The 14,291-nt window shown below is 37.5% G+C and overlaps 1 long non-coding RNA gene across 3 annotated transcripts; it reads left to right on the forward strand.

Moving 5' to 3' along the window:
* Positions 1-49: 49 nt before the first annotated feature.
* On the forward strand, positions 50-14,029 carry LOC115940074 (uncharacterized). 3 transcript variants are annotated; one of them, XR_014142870.1, is made up of 5 exons: positions 50-304; positions 1,393-1,488; positions 1,900-1,976; positions 6,588-6,676; positions 7,087-7,154. It is a non-coding gene; the product is annotated as an uncharacterized LOC115940074 (long non-coding RNA). The 3 variants fall into 3 exon arrangements; XR_004074877.2 differs by lacking the exon at positions 7,087-7,154 and adding an exon at positions 10,433-14,029 and having other exon boundaries at positions 53-304; XR_014142871.1 differs by lacking the exons at positions 6,588-6,676; positions 7,087-7,154 and adding an exon at positions 3,395-3,686 and having other exon boundaries at positions 58-304.
* The last annotated feature ends 262 nt before the right edge of the window (positions 14,030-14,291 follow it).

Here is a 14,291-nt window from a genome sequence, read left to right on the forward strand (position 1 = left end):
GGCCAATCTGGCTGTCAAGCATGAGCGTCACTCGGCAGCCGGGAGGGGCGGGATGGAACTCGCGACCGGGCGGGCGGCCGGGGTGAGTGTGAGTGTGAGAGTGAGAACAGCCCGGCAGGTCCCGAGGCGCTAGCTGGGGACTCTGCTGCGGAAAGTTCCCAGTCCCCAACCGCAGGTAATGGAGAGGGAATAGAGAGGTTCCCCTGTTTGCATCAGCAAATGCGAAAACATAATAGCAACAGCAGCGGTATCCTCTCTCCGGAGCGGGATTTCCAATGACGCCTAACATTCTTTTTTCTTTAAGGTATTTTCCTTTACTACTGATCGTGGAAATAAATCACCGGGAAGGGGAAAAGTTGCAGAGGGGCCACTAACTGCAGGGGTTACCTAATTAAGGGGCTCTGGCAGAGATTGGCTGGACATTTTTTTTTTAAGAGATATAATATGGATTGGGTAAAACTAAGCGTGAGGGTCTGAAGGGGCTGTGTGGAAAGGAGTGAAGCAGTTGGAGTGTGGGGCGGAGGTAGGTCCTGAAAAGCCGAGGGATTCACGCCAAGAGATGTGGGCTGGCAGCTACTATAGATGTGCAGACGCGTTAGACTTGTCTCTTCCCTTCCTCGGTGTATATCCACGACATTCTTACCAAATAGATTAATTCCCTTGGGGACCTAGTTCGAACTGCGAGCGCTTTGATCAATGACTGAAGAGTTTCATTTGAGCACTGCCTTCAAGCACGCCAGCCTAACGCCCGACTCGCTGGCATCGGAGCATCGCTGGGCGCTGCAAGGCGCCCCGGATATCCCTGCGCCTCACCCGGCTACGCTGCGGCGGCGCGCTCAGGCTATTTTCTGCTTTTCCTGACATTTGGAGATCCCCCTTCCCGCCCCCATGCTAAACCGAGGCACCGATTGTTGCCCAGTTTGAGGCAAGACCGCTGGATGAGAACAGCAGGGCGGCTGAGAACACGGGCAGGGGTGAGGATGAGTCGGTGGGCAGGGGCCGAGCACATGCGGCGCCCGAGTGTGTGCCGCTGCGGGTATCAGCGAACGTGCTTGCACACTTACTGTGCTCACATCCATCCTCCTTGGCCCGGCGCACAGGGCTGTGCAAGCCCCAACGGAGCCTCGAACCACACACCCCGATATCGAAGGATGCGCTTGAGGAGCGTTGAGTACCCACTGCCGTGACGTGGGGGCAAAGCAGCGCATCCATGCATCCAGTTCTTGTGAAGTTAAAATAACAGCGCGAACTCTTCAATGTTAGAGAGTGGAATGAATGCCAATTCTCCAAGAAACATTTTTAAAAGCGTATTTTTTTATATTAATTAATGGGCTGTAGGGGGTTGTTTATTCACTAAAACTGCCCCTGTTCAGTCTTCTTCTTATGCCACAGTATAGAATGGTCCCCTGCGGCTTCCTGGTAATGAATGACCCGAGAGTAACACCGCCACAACCTGCGAGAAAAGGAGAGCCCTTTGCCCATCCCGAGGTACGTTGAGATTTCTTCGTGGCAGGGAATTAAGGAGAGCGAGTGTCCACGGGCGTGATTAGAGACTGAGGCATGGCTCTGTGAGTCCCGCGAGTGCGTGTCTAGTGCCCTGGTGCCCCCACCCTTGGCTCTTTCATGGATGGGTCCTGCCTTTGAGCGGTTAGAAGGAAAGAATGCCAGCAAAAATGGCTAATCCTTTTTCAGCTGCAGTAAATTGACTACTGGCCATAGCCAAGAGAAAACCGCTGCAGTTAAAATGATTTTAGCATCGCGTCTACTGCTGAGAATGGAGTGGCAGTTTATAAAAAGGACCTGTGGATCAATGAAAGGGAGATTATAGTGTATCTGAATATTAATAACGGCATTGCGTTTATACTTTCTACCCCTTCCCCCCCCCCCCTTTTTCTTTAGATCTGCAAGATTGAAATGAAATATTTTGAGTTCTTCCAGCTGACTCATCAGAACCCTGGAGCATTTTTTAAATGACGGTAATTTTCTAATGTTTTCATTTATACGTTTGGAAACACTTGTGTGTGCGTGCGTGTGCACGCGTGTTTGCGTGTGAGAGACATGTGGCTGAATGACAATGCAGATCCAGAAATTGTTTGGGGGAGAGGGTTTGTGTTTTCAAAATGTAGATGAAGTTTGAGCAGACTTGGGGCGTTCGCTGAGAGCCACAGAGCTTCCAAGAGGTGGAGATGAGAACGTGGAGAGATGGCCGGATTTGCCTCTAAATAATCACTGCATCCCCTGTAACACTTGAGCTGCCTTTTTTTTTTTTTTTTTTTTTTTGGTAGCAGTTGTGTTTGAGCCGGGAACTCTCTCTGCAAACGTGGGTTACAGGCGTCTCCTAGCGGCGAAAGCAGCATAGGGCAAGCCAGAGAATTTTGCTTTGGAACTCTCTCCTTCCGCAGGGTTCGCCTGTTGGGGGCTCTGCAGGATTTCTTGGGTCGAAAAGGCCTGTGTCCGCTCGGGCGACACAGGCCCAGGTCCCCTAGAGGTCTCGCCTTTGACTTCTGGCCTCTGAAGCTGCCCAGGACCTTTGGGGTGACGACGGGGTCTTCTGCCAGGGGGAACAGACCCGAGCCCGGCTGTACACCTCCTTCTAGGTAGCTCCAGCCAAGGGCAACTGAGAGAGCATTTTGTTCAGGGCAAGAATCATATACTGGCATTAATAGCCTTTCCTGCCTCCTTACCCTGGAAACATTATACACCCCCACCCCGTCACCCACAAAACAAAAGCCTTTTAAAAATGCCTCTTAATTCCTTTTCCTTTTACATTCCCTTCGGTGAACCCGGAATTTAGTGAGGCCATGATTACGTAAATAAGAGCCTCGGTAGTGGGGTTCACGACCTCTTTGAAGTGGAGAATATCCTGTGATACTGCATCCCTCTCTCCCCCCTACCCCCATTACTGGACCCAGAAGGGAGCAGCAACACCTAGGGAACACAACCTTACCCCCTACCCCCAACATCCCCTACAGGGGAGCCAACTATCTGGGCCAAAGCAAATTAAATCCTAAATCAGAAGGGGAAAGTAGTTATATTTCGAGGGATGTATCAAAATCAATTTTCATAAAAGTCCTGGTTGGTGTATGAGAATGATAATGCGCACTCATGTATTTCATTGGCCTCTAAGTACAGCAGAAATTGGGGGGGGGCGCTAAGGATCCCACAAATGCGTTTTATATACATAGTTACAAACTTTGAAACTAGGTAACAGGGTTGTTTTCTTCCCTACCCTTTTTTGGAAAAGGCGGGAGGGAAACAAGTTTGTTAGCCAGCGTTTGGATAAATGAGTGTTTGCAGTGATTTAACTTGACTTGAAAGCAATTTGTTTCTAAATCCTCTTATTATTGCAGTGTGCCCAGAGCTTTGAGAGGAGATTTTTTTTTTTTTTTTTAAGAAATGGAAGAAAAAAATTTAAATTGTCAATAAGAAGTCTTTTAAACACCAGACCCGGCTAAGATTGAGCTGGATGATTCCTGGCATTTGTCATTCCCAGCAAGGACAGTGCAGAGAGCAAACTCAGAGCACCTGGACCATGCTGCATCTCTTACGGGTATCCATGAAATAGGTTTATTTGCAGTAGTGTAACCTAACTTAAGAGGTGGGAAGGCAAGGCTTTGGAGACACAGACACTGTAATTTTTTGTTCATCTACTTTAGAGAGAGAATGTTGACTAGAGTTTCTAGAAAGATTTATAGCATAAACTATTATAAGCCTTTAGGTTACTCTTTAGATACTGTGTTGTAATGTTCTGAAATCAACAGAGAACAAACCAATCTGTGTTTTGGGGACTGGAAATACTAGATTTTCCATTAAAGCATTGCTTATATTCAAAGTAAAAATGTTCTTCTCCATTTTGTTTAACCTAGTTAATATTGGTGCGGCTTCACATTTCAGTGTCTTTTCAGTTATCAGACAGGGCCAGCATTTTGTTAAACTCGAAACAGTGAATTAAAAGCACTGATGAGCTGAAACAGCCCTCTAATGCAAAATGACAAATTGCACTTAAGCAATACATGAAGAAGAAAATGATTTATGGATTTTTACAATGGTCTGAGCAAAGGAAAGCAACATGAATTATACATCCTAATGCTCACGATATCATTTTCTAATAATACGGTTTCAGTTCAGATGCTACACTCTCATCCTTTCTATAAGAGATATTGATCAATAAGAGGTCCAGGAATATTTTTAAATTAGGCAATGGTGTCTGATATGGGTTCCAAATATATATATTTTTCCTGAGTATGGGGGGGAGGGTGAACATGGAACATACTATCATTCTAGTCAGCTCCTTCACATTTTTTGTCTTTGGGTGATAAATAGTCCTTCTGAAACTTACGTTTTGTTCCACACTTTCTTTCAGAATGCAAATAAATAGATCTAATTTAGAATGACGATCTTTGTTACATCATGACCTCTTACTCTGAAAATCAAAATGCATAATCTCATCTTAGCTTTTTCTTTCATTGCTTTTGATATTGAAAAATCTGATTTCTCCAAAATGTCTCTTACCTTCTTCATATTTGCTTTATCCTATTTTTCCAAAACATTGTTTAATTCCTTAGTGTGTTGAAGACACACCTGAGTTAGTAAAAAGGTCATACACCTTAGTTTTATTTTGGTCTTAGTAGAGAGAATAGATCTTATGGCTGTCTTAAATTATAGAAAAAAAAATCAGATAAAATTTTATGTGATGCTTGCTTTTTGAGTCTGGGGAAAAATCTAGTTACCTCACCTCTGTGTTATGATGAGTGACTACACCTAGCACTTTTATTTAACCATTTGTGGCTTATATAAGTGTTTTAGGGCATGGTAGAATTTTAAGTGAAGACAGTGTCTTTGCTGTCTCACATACTCAACCACAGGAAACTTCTAATTACCCAGAGGCCTCCTGAGCCACATTATTAGGCCTAATTTTAATTATCCAGGTTTATAAAAAAAGAAAAGAAAAAAAATTGAATCACAGTTTCTGCTTTTGACAGCATTAATAATCACTCTTACTGAAAGTTTACTGAAATCAAAGATGTGACTAGGATTGTAAATAAGAACTACAAGACATCACATTTAAAAAGCAAGCTGCTTTGCTAACATAAGTGATGTGTGGGTTTTACTGATGGGGCCCAATGGTAGAAATGAAGGTTTAAACATTAAGATCAATTCAGAACAATATCCAAAATTAATTGCAAGCCCTGATTAAGTTTATATAAGTAAGAAAAAAGGTGTCTAGAATTCTGTGTTTTTTCTTCCCCAGTGTGTTTTGCTTCTTATTTGACAATGATACAGTCAGCATAATGCTAGTGTTTGTCTGGTAAGTATAAATTGTTTTCTTAAGGGGAAGCCCCTTGAGTTTATAAATACAAAATGAGATTATCCAAATTGTGATTAGGGTTAAAAGCCATAGCATTATTTTCTGAAGAGTTTGAAAATTTTATTGGAGACAGACACCATGCAAAGAATGTCAAACATAACTTGAGAATTACATTAGTAATTAGTAATTGGAATTACAATAGTAAACAGTAAATAGATACTTCAATAAAAAATTATCTATTTCAGTTTGACTGCCTGCCTACTTAGTGTAACTCTTTATATTAGAAACTTGATTTTCGTGATGTCTTATTTCAATGGGCCTGACAATGCTACACTGTAAAATGCTTTATTTTATTACAGTTTTGGGGGGCTTTTTAGGTGAAACAGAGTAATGACTTTTAAACAGCCAATGTATTCCAAGCATCCTTACATAAGTTATCATATCCCTCCCCATGTCTGTAAGTATTATCACTTCAACATTATAGGTAAAGATACTAAGGATGTTCAGCATTTAAGTTACTCTTCAAATTAATACAAAACTCACATCCAGGCCTTTTGATGCTCATGTTGAGGCTCACTTTCCTACACCATGATGTTTTTCTAGTGTGAGTTAGATTTATTTAAGAGGTAAAACAAACCAAATAAATGAGCTAATTTAGAGGTGGGGTTCATCCAGATTTTGTACAGACAACAGTACTGGTTTTATCCTAGTCAAAATGGCTAGGACATTGAGTTGAGCCATGGAGAAATTCATAAATGAATTTAAGGAGGTGTTGTGTGTGTGTGTGTGTGGATGTGTGTGTGTGTGGATGAGGGAATATTGTCAGGAAACCCAAGCTTGAATATGTTTTCTTACAAGAGTGAATGGTTCATAGCAGCCATCTTTTTCTCATGCAGAAGTGCCTAACATGGGAATTGTAGGTTTTAATGATTGAAAATGGAAACTGATAAAACAAATGTGTCCAAAAGGAAGGCATCTCTGCTTCATCCAGTCCTGAAAAATACAATGTTGATCAATGGTCCCAAAAGTATTGCCTTAGTTTATTAGAGTTTGTTGAAAGCTAGGGAAAAAAAGAAGTATATCAATTTTTTTACAATGCAAATATTAGTGTTTATTTTGTATATATTTCTGAACTGGTCCTTAATTTAAAAGGCAACCTGTTTCTTTAAGCAAAATTTCTACTATCACTTTATACTAATTTCTTCAGTGTTGCTCAGAAAAGATTGTTTTAACTTGAAATTTCAAAGTTAAATAAATTTGTCTGACAATTTTATGCCAGCAGAAAATGGAAGAAAACAACTTTAAAACAATTTTAATACGGAAAGAAATAATCAAAGGAAGATGATTATGGAATCTTATTTACCTACTGTAAGTAAAACACATTATTATTTTGATAATAAGTATGGACAGAGGAAAATATCATATTTCTTTTAGAAGTATACCCAGTCACTCAGAGTATGTGCAATGTAGGCTCTACAGGGTAGTTCTATATCTTACTCATTTCTCAAGGTACACAACTGTGGAAGGCAATGGTACAGTAAAGTATGAAGAACATAAACTTGACAATCAAGCCAAATTGGGCTCAAATCCCTGCTTCTCAAAATATTTGAACTTGGACACATTACTTAACTCCTTTGAAACTCTGTCAAAGTGTATCAAACATGCTGAACATCTGTTAAAATATGATGATATATAATGATTTTATTTCCTTTATGAAATGCAAACTAAAGTATTTACTTTGAGGTGCAAAAACAGTTTCACATTGTTTCTATTTACAGGAAATTATAATTTTGAAGATTGGATGCAAATAATAAATGAAGAAGACTAAACTAACAACATTTTAACTAGGCACCAAGACATAAAAATCAGTAATGACCTTTTCTCATAGTTGCGTTTTATTTTAAAACTTTTGTTTTCTTCCAGATAAGTTTAAATTTTCTACTTAATTTAAAAATTATCAGAAAATATCTAATTTCTATTTAATTTGTATGATAATACTAATACTGATATGTAGATAGATTTTAAAAATCATTTTGATAAGAACATGCTCTTTCATTGTAGAAATTTGTTTTTCTTACTTCTGTATTTATCAAAATTTTAGGATTAAAGTACACTAATTTGATAGATTCACTTATTTTTCTTCCAGTTCCTTGATATAAAGCCTTAATACCTACTATTCTATTCATGCTAATGAGTACTAAAATTCTCAAAATTAAAAACAAATTAGTGAAAATCAATTACTTAAAATAGAATGAGTTTATTAGAATGACCAATTCTGAGTCTCAAGCCTCAATTGTATTTGACTTTCTCCCCAGCATCCTTCTCCTTGCAATTTTTCTGCCTAATTATTAGTATTCTCTTCAGCAGCTTCTTATAATTTTAGAAGCAAAAACATGCATGGATGCTGGTGTGATAAGAGCACAGTCATAGGAATACTGAAAGAATAGAAAAAAATGTAAATCATGGATATTTTTTTTAAGGATTCATACTCAATTTGATATATAAAGAATATACATTAAAAAAGTTTGAATAACTTTATTGAACAGTATGAAAAATCCTGTTAAAACATATAATGACTATGACCACCAAATGCGTAAGGAATAAAGAAAAGACTAGAATAAAACCAATTAGTTAAGCAAAGATTTCCAGAAAAGGGCAGTTTTTGTTATGATTGATTGATTTTTGAGTGAGAGAGAGATAGAGAGAGCATGCATGAATAGGCAGGGGAGGGGCATAGGGAGAGAGAGAATTTCAAGCAGACACAGAGTCTCACCCAGGGTTTGATTTCAGGACCCTGAGATCATGACCTGAGTTGAAATCAAGATTCGGTCACTCTGACCCACCCAAGCACCCCTTGTTATGATTTAAAACTATCTGAAGCAGGTTAGAGGGATTTGCACAGTGAAGAAGTGAAGGCAGTGATAGCAAAAAGCTTTTCTATAGAGATCATAAAAACAGCAAATTAATCTTTTCAATTGTGGGGCAATATCCTGACTCTGGACTCATTTCCTTAAATCTACAATGTCCGAGGACCTTAATTTTGTTTCATTGGATTTTTTTCCTCCCCATCACCACCTGCAAGAACTTGGCCAAATTTAAGGTCAGCAGACAAGGGTGAGATCCTCCTTTAGCGTATATACCTGAGTGATGTTTTTGGTATGGTTTGGGCTAATAGCCAATGTTCAGCCTTAGAATTATGATAAGACATAATATTATTGCTTGTTCATTAGCATACATATTTGAGGACCTTGGCTGTTGCTAATCTAATGATGAAGTGCTGATTGCTGATTTTCTCAAACCATTTTTTAACCTTTCCTACTCAGACTAAGTTAATTAGATACTAAGTATCTAACTTAACAAAAACATATTTTCATTCTGCTGGACAGATAAGAGAGAGAACTATTACTTAAGTCTAAGGAACATAACAAACATTCAGCTAAATGGTCACATTTTTGATGGATTTTTTTGGCTGCATAACCAGTACTTCATAAAAATTTGCTGACTAAATAAATGAATGATTGATCTTTTAACTTTCTATTATTATTCATCTTAAAAGATATTTCTAAGATATTTTGCTCAATTCCACAATCTATGTTTTTAATAATCCATATTTCAGAAAGGTCTTTTGAAGTTGGTTATTGCAAAGGAAACTAAGATGGAAAGTTCACTGTTTAAGTGCTTACAAATAATGAAATGCATTTCTTCTCCAACTACTACTCAAAAGTGATATATCATTATGATTTTGTTTTCTAATTTTCACCCTATTTCATATATACTATGTTGACCTTGCATACAAATATGAATAGAGTAAGTAAAATGGCCAATATTCTGAAGTGTTTTATTCCTTTTATAAGGTCATGACAAGCTAAGGAGTCCTCTGTGATTAGAATGTTAGAGGTTAAGGGTAAACATAGACGAGATGGGAGGACATTTGCTGCTTCAGATAGAATCAGGAGATACTACAATTTAGAAGAGTACTTCAGGGTTCAGTTAAAAAGAAATGTTAACTTCGTAGACTCAAAGCGATATACTGAATTTCAAGCCAGAGGGGACACTGTCTTGCTTCTAGCTTCTCTATTCCTCAATCACCTGAAATGGAATTATGTCTCTTCAAGAAAACGCTATTGGTTGCCTTAGTGTATATAGATACATATTTTTTTTTTCTTTCAGATCCCCCAGCTTCCTTATTCCATAACTGCCAGACCTATATTGTGGTTTAGATGTTATGGAGTTTGGAAATAATTCTGTAATAGTCTGACAACTATTTTACATATGCAAGATTAAGAGTAATCCTGTGAGGTTTTTCACAGACTAGTAAAGTCAGGATTAGTTGACCAGAATGAAAGGATTTCAGTGTAAAGGTAAAGTACACACTTTAGGAAGAAAAAAGGCATAGTAGTTAAAACTATGTTTTTGGTATAGGAAAATTAAAAAAAAAAGTATCAATGAAACAGGATAGACCACACAACATCAGGTGATGCTATATGTTGAAGTTTGCTTGGTTTAAAATGGAGAAGTTTCATGTCTGTTGTGAAAAGGTTTAGTTTTTCATCTTTCATGATATATGAAAATGAATTCCCTGCTGGATTTGAGCATTTATTAAAAGATATAAAACCATGGGATAATTAGATTTATGATAGCATCTGTCAACTGAAAAAAAAAGGTAAACTTGAATTACCAGAAATTGAGTTTATTCAGGAATAGCAAAAGAATTGCATATCAGAAGGCAAAATATACCAAGCTTTTGCGAGCCTGAGGGCCTCAGCAGGCTGCAATGGGCAAGGAGTGCAAAGAATGGGAAGTCCAGCCAGAATCCAAGCAGTAAGTTTACTGGGCTTGAGGAGAGGAAGAGATTCTTCGTGGATGTTCCTTTGCCCAGAGAGAAGTTTCCCTCTTTTTTAAATGGAGACATTCCAAGTGGAGAGTATTTTTTTTCTTATTTATTCATTTGAGAGAGAGAGAGAGAGCGAGCGAGCACAATTTTTTTAACGGGCATTCGCGGGAAATCAGGCCTAGGTTTTCCTAAGAGCGCATGCGTGAGATACTCCATTTCGGAAACTCAGAAGCTTGGTTTCGGTTTTATACTGAAATCCTTCCGCACGTGGTGCCTTTACATCATTCCAGATGCTTTTCTTGCAACCGGGCTTGACGTTGTGCTGTTCGGATTTACTCCTGAAGGCAAGTAAAAGAACTTCCCGAACAAATATGTGAGAGACAGCAGAAATTGTGCTCTTCCCACAACGTGAGGCCCTCAAGTGGAGAACAGTAGCCTTCTCCTGGGAGGCAATCCTGGGATCCCCTGTTACTGAAACTGCTGATGGTGGCAACAGATGGAGATTCTGCAAGGGGAAATCGAAGCTTGAAATTTTTGGACCTTTATTGCAACGTGAGTTCCTTTTGACATTGACGTGGGAGGAGGGGAATTAATATTGTTAGCCTTTCAATATATTCCTCATTACCAGGGTTAGAAAAATTCCCAATTTTTGGTGTTGAGATCCCAGAAACTCTTAAGAGGTTTCTTTCAGTTAGAGAGTCTTTGAAATAATAACCTGTTTTTCAGATTCCAAATGGAGAGTTTTTTTTTTCTTATTTATTCAGTTGAGAGAGAGAGAGAGGGAGAGAGCGAGCACGAGCCAGGGGAGCGGCAGGCAGAGGGAGGGGGAGAAGCAGACTCCCCGCTGAGCAGGGAGCCCAATGGGGAACTCCATCCAGGACCCCAGGATCATGACCTCAGCCAAAGACGCTTAACCGGCTGAGCCACCCAGGTGTCCCCCCAAGTGGAGAGTATTTCTAACATGCTTAGATAGCTTTGACAATGTCTTCTTATTGGAAAGCTAAGTTACTGTTGTTTTTATGGCTATTTCTTGCTGAAATTCACATTAAAATTTGTCTAAAAGGTTTTTGTTTTTTCAATCATGTTTTAGTATATCATTTTTTATTTAACTGTTTTTGTAGAATTAAATATATAAGATTTACCTCTGAAAGGCAAAAAAAAAAAAAAAAACGTAAATATCAACCTAGAGCACATGATTTATTTTAAAAATTTATTGATCTTTGCCATGATTCTTTTTAATAGCACACCTGAATTAATCTAGGATGGGAAAATTCATTTATGATTTTAAAATGAATGCCCCTTTAAAAAGGTGCTCTTTTTTCTCACCCTTAAAGTTAGTAGCTTGGATTTAGGTGGCTTTCTCATAACTTATGTAACATTTTTATGTTTAAAATAAGGACGTGCTTGGGAGCATGAGATCTGATTTATAGATTGGAGACTGTAACAAGAACTCTGTTTCTGTGCTCTGAAATTTTACATATGAAGAAGAATTTTAGATATAAAGACAGAAATGTTATTGATTTTATAGTTTATTCTAACTTTAATAATTATGAATAAAATGGATTAAAAATTAAAGGTTATGGCATTTAAGAACATCATTTTAATATGGCACTGTTCTCTTAAATTGCTGATGGTCACAGAATCCCTGATGATTTGTATTGTGTTCAGCAACATTTGCGAATTTTCTTTTTTTATCTGAGAAGAATGTGTTATATTTCAGTGAATTATAGGTGGCAGTATACACAGCTAAATTCTATGTTTTATTGCAGGTAGATAGAAAATATCTCAGTTGGTTAACAATTTCATATTTAAGCTTATTGTAATTCTAACTCCTGTTCTAACTCCCAATTCTAACTCCCCTCTCCTTTTTGTTTTTAATGTAAGAACATCAGATAAACTCTCTCAAATAAGAGCATGCTCTTGGGAAGTATTTTAAAGCTCAGGTTTATTCTGAAAGGTACAAAGTGGTTTTTTTGGTTTTTTTTTTTTTTTGGTAATGTTGTTAAAGATACATTAGAAACAGTATAATATTCACTGACCAGTTGACTTAATATTAACATCAGAATTTTAAAGCTGAAAGTCTCCTTAGAATTACATATCAAACCAGTGACAAGAGACTTTTTATTCTGTCTCTACATCTTCTGTTTTAAAAGTTACAAGCAAATGTGTTTTGACTGCTAATTGTAAAACTTCAATACTTTCTTGATTCACTATCTTGAGGTGTGATATCTATCTTTGAGAATAAGTACAAAATTGCCGTTCTTTATGCCTCATATCCACTCTGAAAGCATTATATTCATGAGTATGATTATAAAATTATACATGATGTAGAGAAACAGAAAAACTTTAAATTGATTATCAATACTCATACCCATCTTACAGAGAATAAGAACATTAGGCATTAGAGTGGTTCATTGACACCATTCCTTCCAGAAATTTTCACAAAGTGCATCCAAAGGTTTTATGAAGGTTACTCAGAGACATAAAGGGGTTGAAAGATGGGGCAGAGTGGAGGTGAGAGCCAAGAGGCAAGCAGGTCAAACTCTGGTGCCCTGCAATTTTCCTCTTGCTTTGTTTTACATATTGAACTTTGTAAGATAATCTCTTTCCCTTTTAAACTAAAACCATTTTATCTAATCCAAAATCCTATGTATAAAGGAGAAAATTGAGAATGGAGTAGATTCAGCTACTTGCTGAGGGTCAAGTCAATAATTAGTAGTGTAGGGCTGACATTACCCAATACTGCTACTGTACTGCTAACCAAGTAAGTGGTATTTACTTTGTGTATGTGTTTCTCCATTGCAGGGAGTTTTTTATGTTTGTTTGCTTGCTTGCTTTGTTTATCCCTTTCCCCACCATAATTTGTTTATTCATTTTAATGCAGTTACTTTGCAATTTTTGGCCTCTATGTAGCTTATAATTTTCAAATAGATTTGCTTGCTTGCAAATGCTCACATTAATGCTGGGCAATTGTTTTAGGATCATTTGGTTCTCTCAAGCTGATATTGAAGCATTATTAATTCTAATAAGAAATAAGTAGACTTAGAGAAATTCAGGAACTGTTTTTCAGATTTTTTTCAAGGTCCAAAAGATAAGTTCTCAAAACTTGAATGTTTCTTAAGTACTTTCCAACAGGTTTTATTGTTTTTTGATAAGATGTGGTTCTCTAGCATTTGGAAGTCTGAATACCCTTAAGCGTTTGGAGTCTAAAGTAGGCATAGACCTGTAGAAATGTAAGAAGACATTAGCTAAGTGTATTGAGCTAAGTTCATTTGAAAAACAAATTGAAACCGTGGAAATGTTAGGAGACCAACCCCAAACCTCCTCCTATTTGGATTGGAGAAATGCAGTGGACCCCAGCATTTAGCCTCCCTGTTTTTGAATAATTTACTCTCTCAGATAGCTTTTGAGTCGAATAGTTATGTTAAGAATGATATCTTTTCACCTGAAAGAAATACTATGCTTGGAGCTGTCATATTCCCGCAGAATATGTCTTTCTAAGAATGTTTTATTATTATATTAGTTGAGATTTCAATCTGTCTCACTATGGATGCCTAGGTTTAATAAAAAAATAAATAAATAAAAATCTTCAAGATGTCGATGAATATTGCAGTGTGAGTACGGTTGACTTATTTTGCATGTTTGGCTAGAGCCTAGGAAAAAATCATTTATTTAGGTTGTGCTTGCATGGACCTGTATGATAATCTAGATTTCAAGTTTATGAACTCAAGTTTATTAAATATAGGGCCTTCCCCAAAAGTTAATACATTGTTATGCTCCATGTAACTTCAATTTGAAATAAAAAATGGCAAGAAATTTTGGTTCATTCATTTATTCATTCCAAGAAATGCATATTCAGCACCTACCATGTGTCAAGGTGTTCAGGATATATTAGTGAATAGAACAGACAAATGTTCTTGCCTTCATTTTAGTGTGTGTATGTACAGACAACAACAAATGAATGTATTAAATAAATAAATCATCTAGTATGTCAGAAGGTGAAAAGTGCTTTGGAGAATAGGAAAAGCTGAACAGGTTAAGAGGATCTTTTAATTTAAGAGTAAGTATCTCCGAAATTTGTGAGGGTTATAGAATTCAGAGATGAAATAGAGTGTGTTATTAGTAAGTGACTAGGGTTGTTTTGCCATG

This window comes from Leptonychotes weddellii, chromosome 2, assembly GCF_054177405.1.
Source record: "Leptonychotes weddellii isolate Sample4059 chromosome 2, ASM5417740v2, whole genome shotgun sequence".
NCBI classification, from domain to species: Eukaryota; Metazoa; Chordata; class Mammalia; order Carnivora; family Phocidae; genus Leptonychotes; species Leptonychotes weddellii.